This window comes from Podarcis bocagei (genome assembly GCF_964188305.1).
Source record: "Podarcis bocagei genome assembly, chromosome: 14".
Classification (NCBI taxonomy): Eukaryota; Metazoa; Chordata; class Lepidosauria; order Squamata; family Lacertidae; genus Podarcis; species Podarcis bocagei.
This window is the reverse complement of record NC_138139.1, coordinates 27,562,985-27,572,213: the sequence shown is the minus strand read 5'-3', so window position 1 is coordinate 27,572,213 and position 9,229 is coordinate 27,562,985.

Here is a 9,229-nt window from a genome sequence, read left to right as displayed (position 1 = left end):
TATGCAGCTCTTATTAATTTCACTTGTATAGGGAGCACTTTTGGGTGGACTGTGCCCTTTCGTGCCCAAAGAGAGCCCTGCTGGATCAGGCCAATGGCCCAACTAGGCCAGCACCCTGTTCTTGCAGTGGCTAACCAGATACCTGGAGAAACCTGCAAGCAGGTCCTGAGCACCGCAACTCTCTCCCGACTTGTGATTCCCAGCAACTAGTAGTGACAGACAATACAGCCTCAGACATTGGAGCTTGTACACAGGCATCATGCCTAGAGCCATTGAGAGCCTCATTCTCCATGACTTTGCCTAACACCCTTCTAAAGCCATCCAAAATAAACCTGCTTGTTTTGCCAAGACAGGACAGCTGCTTTGAAAGCTTTATTGGGGGGGGGGGCAGATTTTCCCCAGCTCTGTTTCAAGTTATGGGTTGGATGCCCTAAAGGAGGAATCTCTTGGTTTTATGGCAGGGGTATATAAGGCATGCCTTGACCACTTGGAAGGGTGAATCTGTCAATTTAAGTTTCTCTGTTTCTAATTTTTCCAATCCTAAATTCATTTCTTCACATTTACACATCAGTTTGTGTTTGTGTGTGTGTGTGTTTCTTTAAGGGAAAGTCCTTTTAGTCCACCTGCAACTTTTCCCTAATATGCACATCTTTTATGCAATTTCGCCTAACTTTTTTTTTTGCAAGCAATTACCCCTACTATTGTGCTTTTTTGTAGTTTAACTAGTCTGCGCTTTTTGAAACACATTTTTTTTGTACTAACCATCTTGACCAGCAATCAGCTGGTGAGACCTTGTGGTGATTCCACTATCAGGGACAGAGACCCATGAAACATAGGGCATGTCATTTTAGGGGTTGAAATTTTATGCAATGTTACACACATTTTACTTACCAAGCAAACCTGAATTATATTAATTTAAGCAAAATATCCTTTGAATTTGAGAGTCAGCGTGGTGTAGTGGTTAAGAGCAGTGGACTCGTAATCTGGTGAACCGGGTTTGCTTCCCCGCTCCTCCACACGCAGCTGCTGGGTGACCTTGGGCCAGTCACACTTCTCTGAAGTCTCTCAGCCTCACTCACCTCACAGAGTGTTTGTTGTGGGAGAGGAAGGGAAAGGAGATTGTTAGCCGGTTTGAAACTCCTTAAGGGGAGTGAAAGGTGGGACATTAAGTCCAAACTACTACTCTTCTTCTTCTTCTTCTAATTCCCAACTCACATTACACCTTTTTTAAAGGTAAAGGTACCCCTGCCCGTACGGGCCAGTCGTGCCCGACTCTAGGGTTGCGTGCTCATCTCGCTCTAGAGGCCGTGAGCCAGCGCCGTCCAAAGACACTTCTGGGTTACGTGGCCAGCATGATGAAGCTGCAGCTGGCGAGCCAGCACCAGCGCAGCACACGGAAACGCCGTTTACCTTCCCGCTATAAAGCGGTCACTATTTATCTACTTGCACTTTGACGTGCTTTCAAACTGCTAGGTGGGCAGGAGCTGGGACCAAACGACGGAAGCTCACCCCGCCGCGGGGATTCGAACCGCCGACCATACGATCGGCAAGTCCTAGACACTGAGGTTTTACCTACAGCGCCACCCGCGTCCCTTACACCTTTTTTTATTACCTCTCATTTTTGTAATTTGAAAGTTGGAAAAGTCAACATTCACTACTATGATAGGGCCACTTCAGTGGTAGCTCCCTGGTTGTGAAATGCCCTCCTACACGAGGTGCGTTTGTCTGTCTCCATCTTTATGCACTTTCAGGAAGAATTTGAAAGCATTCTGGTTTAACCAGGCATTGGTGGCAACCCCAAGTTGGAAGTATGTTTTAACTGTAATTGCTTTTAGTTGTTTTTAATTGTATTTGTTTCTAGAATCTTTTAATCTGTTTTAGAATCTTATTGTTTTTACATTGTTTGCTGCCCCAGACTCCTCGTGAAGGAAGGGATATAAATTCAATAAATAAACAAATTCAGTAAATAAATAACTTGCAGGGCCATATTTTGAAATGCGAATGTCAAAGCATGGCTGCTTTATTTCGTTTATTGTTTTGGGACGGGCAAATCACCTTTAAATGTGAACAGAACCTAATTTCTCCTCACCCCTTCTTTACAGATGTTATGGATTACAACTCCCATCATTCATTGGAAATGTTGGGTATGGCTGATGGGAGTTGTAGTCCACAACATCTGGAGGTCACCACATTATTTATCCCAGATTTAAGACCAGATCCAATGCTTGTAATATTCACCTGATACATCTCTATATCTAGGAACCAGGCTGTTTCAATATACCTTTTCTGTAGCCCCAAAGCGTTGCCTAGAACAAAGCCAAACAATTTCTTTGCCGCAAGGATTCCATTCTTCCAGATTCTCTCTCCTCTGGCCCCGCCTGTACACACTTTCTGAGCCTATTTTTTTGGTACAGCTGCCAAAAGGTTCAGCTCAGCATGCCACTAAAAATGCAGACTTCTGAATTCCAAACTTTTGCTTGAAGAATAATTTATGTTTGGGTGGTGGAAAGTACATTTTCCCACTGCCAGTGGAGACAAAAAGAATACCTTTGCAAAAATACATTGGGAGCGCAAGAGAGCCTGCAAGTCCTGCGCCTGTTGTTATTTTCATAGGACAAGAAACTTGGCCCTGGGCTAGTTTAACAATGTGAATACAATGACATGGGGCTATTTTCTGGAAATCCAGTGAGCTCATTCAGGGCATCAGATTCCCAATCTCACATGGGTTTCCATATCCACCTGTCGCACAAATGAGGATATGTCAGTCCTATGTGCATGGTCTTCGTTAGGACTTCAGACACTATCCAAACTGCTCCTGCCATTGTACAATGAATTATTTCAGAAGCTCTTGTGTAAAGACCAGACTGGTTGGCTGCTAACTCTCCACTGTTTAGTGGTGATTAGAGCATCTAACTACTACACACTAGAGAAGGGTCTTAGCTTAGTGGTCGAGTATCTGCCTTGCAAGCAGAAGGCCCAGTTCCCAGCAGCATATCCAAGTAGGGTTGGGGGTGATTCCCTGCCTGAAATCTTGGGAGAGCCACCGCCAGTCAATACTGAGCTGAATAGACCAAAGGTCTAACTCCATATAAGGCAACCTCCTATGTTTCTAGTGTTGGACTACAACATGGGAGACCGTGTTTGAATCTCGGCCACTTGGCCACTAGGTGACCTTGGGCCAGTCACTGCCTCTCAGCCTAGCCTACCTAACAGGGTTGTTGTGAGGATTAAATGAGGAAATGGGGAGAACCATGTATGCCACCTTGAGCTCCCTGGAGAGAAACGTGGGATATAAAAGCAGTCAATCAAACTTGGTATTCTCCCTGCCTATGCAGAAAATCAAGTGAGAATTAGGAACAGAGCCTGTGCTTCATCAACGAAGCTCAGGCTTGTCAAGAAGTTATTGATATGTATAGAATGATTTCACAAAGTTAAGTTAAGCTAAGCTAAGCAGATATATAAGATTGAATGTTTAATTATTAAGATACAAAATTACAGTCTTAATAATAAAGTTACAAAATAATAACATGGAAGTCACGCACTGGTGGAGGGAAGACACAGGGCAAGAAATAAGAAATGGATAAATGTTGGTACATAATGAAATGTGAAAATATGAATTTACGAATATAATGTATATGTATCAATATGTAAAGATTTCATATATGTATTGTAACATTAATAATAAATAAATAAAGTGCAAAAATTAAAAAGAAAAAGGCAAAGCTCAGGCTTAACTCCCAGTCTTTGAAATAGGATTCCCCAATAGATTGCACCCAGAAAAGGCATAAATAATACTTAACAGATAACATGCTGCATAATCTTCGGAACTCTCTCCCACAGGAGGCAGCGATGGCCACCAGCTTTAAAAGAGGAATGGACAAATTCATGGAGGGGAGGGCTAACAATGGCTCCCAGCCACAGTGGGCATCCTCTGCCTTCATAGCTGGAGGCAGTGGTGTTCCTGAATCCCAGCTGCTGGAAACCCCAGGAAGAGAGGGTGCTCTTGTGCCCGGATAAAGCTTGTGGGCTTCCCATTGGGGCACCTGATTGGCCACTGTGAGAACAGGATGCTGGCCTGATGCCAAAGGCTCTTCTTAACAGGTATTAAGAAACCAAATTCAGGGATGGCCATCCAAACAAACAGGAGTGCAAATGGGAGAAAGAGGACCTTGCTGGTGTCTGACGTCAGCCTAGTTCTCTGGCTGATGAGGAATAAAAGTGGAAACAACGGGGAAGGAAAAAGGAAAAACACACACACACACACACACAAAGGGGGAGGGGGTGGAATCAGAAGTCAGAATCTTAAACAGGAAAAGCCCGGCGTCAGGACTGGCTGGCGATAACAGGGAACTCCGCCGAATACACAAACAAACAGGGTTTCGGCAGAGGCGACCTGGCAAAAGCAGCCCTTGCACGGATCCAACCAAGAACACAGAACATCGGAAGCTTATACAGAATCAGACCATTGGTCCATCCAGCTCACTATTGTCTACACGGACTGGCAGCGGCTTTCCAGAGTCTTCAGCAGGATTCTCTCCCGGTCTTAACTGAGATGCCCTTCAGGTGGAGCTGAATGGAGGTAACCATTCTGAATTCCATGGGACTTCTGAGTTGACATGGTTCGGATTGCAGCCATCATGCCTGTGCCACTAAGTTTAAAAGGGGGGTTGGGATGTGGCTATGTGTTTGGCATCCCCAGCTCCAACCGAAGACTATTCTCCCATCCATCCAGGAAAAAGTTAAATGTTTCTGCCCAGCTAAAATTTCAACAAATACTGAAAGCTTCCTTGCTTCACTGCCCGACATCACTGCAACATCCATGCTGTAATCAAAAGCACATTTTTATTTTATTTTTTGCAATTGTGAGGACATTTTGCCAAACCAACAAAAAGCATCAAACTCTACCAACTGGTCCAAAAATACCCGACGTGTAATTTATGCAAAATCAGCAAAACTCATCTTTTACCCATCCCCCCCCCAGCCACTTCAAAGCGGGGGCCTTGAAGAAGGGCAAATGTGAAAAGTTCAGAAGGAGAGGCAAAGTCTGTTCTGCAAAGTGCCGTTTGTGAGAGTGAAACAGACAAGCATTACCCAGTGCCATTTCTGAGTACAGGTGAGCATATTCTAAGGAAGCAAACAAACAAACAAACATATTTTGCCTCTTTCCCACTGGGAAAAGAAGATTAACTATTTTGGCCATTGCAGCAAATTAAACCAAGATTCAAAGTTGGGAGGATGCATGAAGACAGATTCACACTTGCACATGAGTAACTATGATCTGGGAGATGTGTACTCAGCCATGAAGCTCACTGGGTGACCTTGGGCCAGTCACTGTCTCTTAGCCTAACCTGCCCCACAGGGTTGTTGTAGAGATTAAATGGGGAGAGCCATGTACACTATCTTGAGCACCTTAGAGGGAAAGGTGAGATATAAATGAAACAAATAAATCAACAAATATTGGCAAGTATCCAAAAAAAGGATGCAAAGAGGGAATGGCACACACAGCTGGGTCTGGATTTTGGTGTACAATACTAATTCCTCCGGGATGCGGGTGGCGCTGTGGGTTAAACCACAGAGCCTAGGACTTGCTGATCAGAAGGTCGGCAGTTCGAATCCCCACGACGGGGTGAGCTCCCGTTGCTCGGTCCCAGCTCCTGCCAACCTAGCAGTTCGAAAGCACCTCAAAGTGCAAGTAGATAAATAGGTACCGCTCCGGTGGGAAGGTAAACGGTGTTTCCGTGTGCTGCTCTGGTTCACCAGAAGCGGCTTAGTCATGCTGGCCACATGACCTGGAAGCTGTATGCCGGCTCCCTTAGCCAATAAAGCGAGATGAGCGCCACAACCCCAGAGTCAGTCACAACTGGACCTAATGGTCAGGGGTCCCTTTACCCTTTACCTTTACTAATTCCTCCAGCCAAGGAGGCAAGCCTCTTTACAAACTGAGCATTGCCTTGCCTCTTCTTCCACGGCAAACTCTGTTGCAGAGAAATCAAAAGGCCACGAGCACATTCATCCTTTGGAGCTCAGCCGCAGGCTACGATCAAACACCAATCCTGTCAAAATAATGAGAATTTACTCAGGATCGTGCCCAAGGAGTCCTATGGCACCTTAAGGATGAATATAGTTCAGGGATTGCCAAGAAGGGACCATGTGGCAGAAGTCCAGCCCCCATCGGCCCCAGCCTGCCTGGCCAGTGCACAGGAATGAGGGGGGGGGGCGTTATCTTCCACAGCATCTTAAAAAGCAGAGACATCACCTTGCCATCAAAGGTCCATATAGTTAAAGCTATGGTTTTCCCAGTAGCGATGTATGGAAGTGAGAGCTGGACCATAAAGAAGGCTGATCGATGAACAATTGATGCTTTTGAATTATGGTGCTGGAGGAGACTCTTGAGAGTCCCATGGACTGCAAGAAGATCAAACCTATCCATTCTTAAGGAAATCAGCCCTGAGTGCTCACTGGAAGGACAGATCCTGAAGCTGAGGCTCCAATACTTTGGCCACCTCATGAGAACAGAAGACTCCCTGGAAAAGACCCTGATGTTGGGAAAGATGGAGGGCACAAGGAGAAGGGGACGACAGAGGACGAGATGATTGGACAGTGTTCTCGAAGCTACCAGCATGAGTTTGACCAAACTGCGGGAGGGAGTGGAAGACAGAAGTGACTGGCGTGCTCTGGTCCGTGGGGTCATGAATAGTTGGACATGACTAAATGACTAAACAACAACAGAAATCTTCCAATGTGGTGGGCACCACGTTGACTATGTGGCTGTGCACCTGTTTCCAATCCTTACACACCAGAGTCTGCTTCATCGAATGGAAATGCAACTGCCACTGGATTTGGTTACCCCAGCCCAGACCCCTAAGCATGCTCCAAAGCATGCATGGTGGTTTTGAAGAACATCAGCTATTCTGCTCAGTTTCAGCATAGGCAACATATCCTTGCGCATGGGCCCATGCCCTTCTCTTTCCTCTGGTTGGTGGGGTTTGCTGCGTACACTCATCAGAACTCCTTCACCCATATAGTTTGGGGCACTGTTTCCTTTTGAGCAATTTCCTGGGGCTTGTGTTTTCTTCCCTCCCCCTGCCCCCGCTGCAGCTGACTTAGCAGCTGGAATGAACAGGGACCAAACTAGGCATCTGCAGCAGATGCCATAAAACAGATCAACCAAGAGCCCATGGAACACCCAACTTTCTCCTCTTCTGCAGTCAGGTCTTGCTTGTATGCTTCCGATCTGGCTGGCTCCACTGTGAAGGGCAGGAAGCTGGACTAAATGGGCCTCTGGTCTGATCCAGCAGCCAGGTTCTTCTTATGGGCTAGAGCAACTCCCAGAGGGAACGCTGCTTTAGGACACAGGAAACTGACCTGTGAGGAGTCCATCTAGCTCAGGGTTACTGCTGTATGCCAGTTCCTGGGAATCATCACAGGGGAAAGAGCGCTGTTGCACTGTGGTCCATCTTTTGGGCTTCTCATTACGGCATGTGGTTGGCCACTGCAAACAGGGTGCCCGACTAAATGGGCCCCCTTTGGGATGGACCCCCCTCTAGCAGGCCTCTTCTTATATTGACACGATCCTTGCTGAGCTCCAAAACAGCAAACGAGAAAATGTTTGGGATCTCCACGACCAAGAGTCCCGCCTTTCCCAGCCCGAAGAAGAACATTTTTAATTAGAAGTTCCAGCATTTGGTTTTAATTCAGCCCAGTGAACAGGATGGTTTATTTCCACACACAGCATATTTTCATAGACTCATGAAACACTGTGCCACTAGGAGGTCGTTACGGGCTGTGATTACAGCTTTTTACATTAAGTAATTACGGCGGGAGGAGCAAAACGTTGACTTGATCTGCTTCAGGAGAATGGATCTATCATCCGCGTGCAGTTAATTAAGCATTCCTGGCACAAGTCAATTAGCGAGCAGATGAAACAAAACAATAACACCAATAATTATATATGCAGTGGTAGCCTTTGCTTTGGGCATATTGAGCACAAGAAATACGCATTCTGCTGATGTTACGGACCAGAACAGAAGTCAATGCGGAAAGCCTTTTAATGGCATGCCTAGTGGACAGGACGACGGGCAGTTTTGCATATTAGGTAGGGGGCAAAAAACCCCTGTTTGCTTCCAATGAGACATCCAATGCCACGGAGCAGCCGGTGAAAGATATCTCTGTACAAGAGATGTCTCTCCTGTCTCTCTGTCAGAGACAGGATGCCCCTGAATATCAGTAGCTGAGAACCATTAGCGGGTGGAGGCCTGTTGTATTAAAATCTTGCTCATGGGCTTCATATTAGGGCATCTGGTTGGTTGCTGTGAGTACAGGATGCTGGACTAGATGGCCTGATCCAGTAGGGCTCTTTTTATGGTCTTGTGGAATACAACAACAAAACACCCATGGTTGGGAGGGAGAAAAACCCTCCTCTTTACAGTGGTACCTCGGGTTAAGTACTTAATTCGTTCCGGAGGTCCATTCTTAACCTGAAACTGTTCTTAACCTGAAGCACCACTTTAGCTAATGGGGCCTCCTGCTGCTGCCGCACTGCCAGAGCCCAATTTCTGTTCTTATCCTGAAGCAAAGTTCTTAACCTGAAGCACTATTTCTGGCTTAGTGGAGTGTGCAACCTGAAGCGTATGTAACCTGAAGCATATATAACCCAAGGTACCACTATACTGTTTTTCATATATGTGTGTGTGTGTGTTTTAACATATCATTTTCAACAGTAATTAAACATACTTTTACATCTTATACTATTTTTTGACTTCCATCAGTCCTGTCTGAAAATTTTCCAATCTAATCTCTTAATATACATTTCTTACTTCCCCTAATACATTTAAATCTCATAACTCATATCTCTATTATTTTTCTACTTTGTAACATTTCATATTTTTCTCCTTACAGAACTTCTTGTTGTCCTACTAGCGTAATTTGTTGGTTATGATTGCTCTTCAAATAGTTTGTACACTTCTTCCAATCTTCTGTAAATCTCTGGTCCCGCAGGTTTCGAATCCTTCCTGTCATTTTATCCAATTCTGCATAGTCCATTAATTTTATCTGCCATTCTTCTTTCGCCGGAATTTCCTCTTTACTGTTTTTCATTCCCCGATGCCATCAGATGTTTGCGGCGATAAAGCCCACTAGCTGTGGCTCTCATGGCCAATGCTCAGGATGATGAGAGTTGTTGTCCCAAACTTCTGGAAGGCACCAAGCCATGGGAGGCTGCCCTTTACCA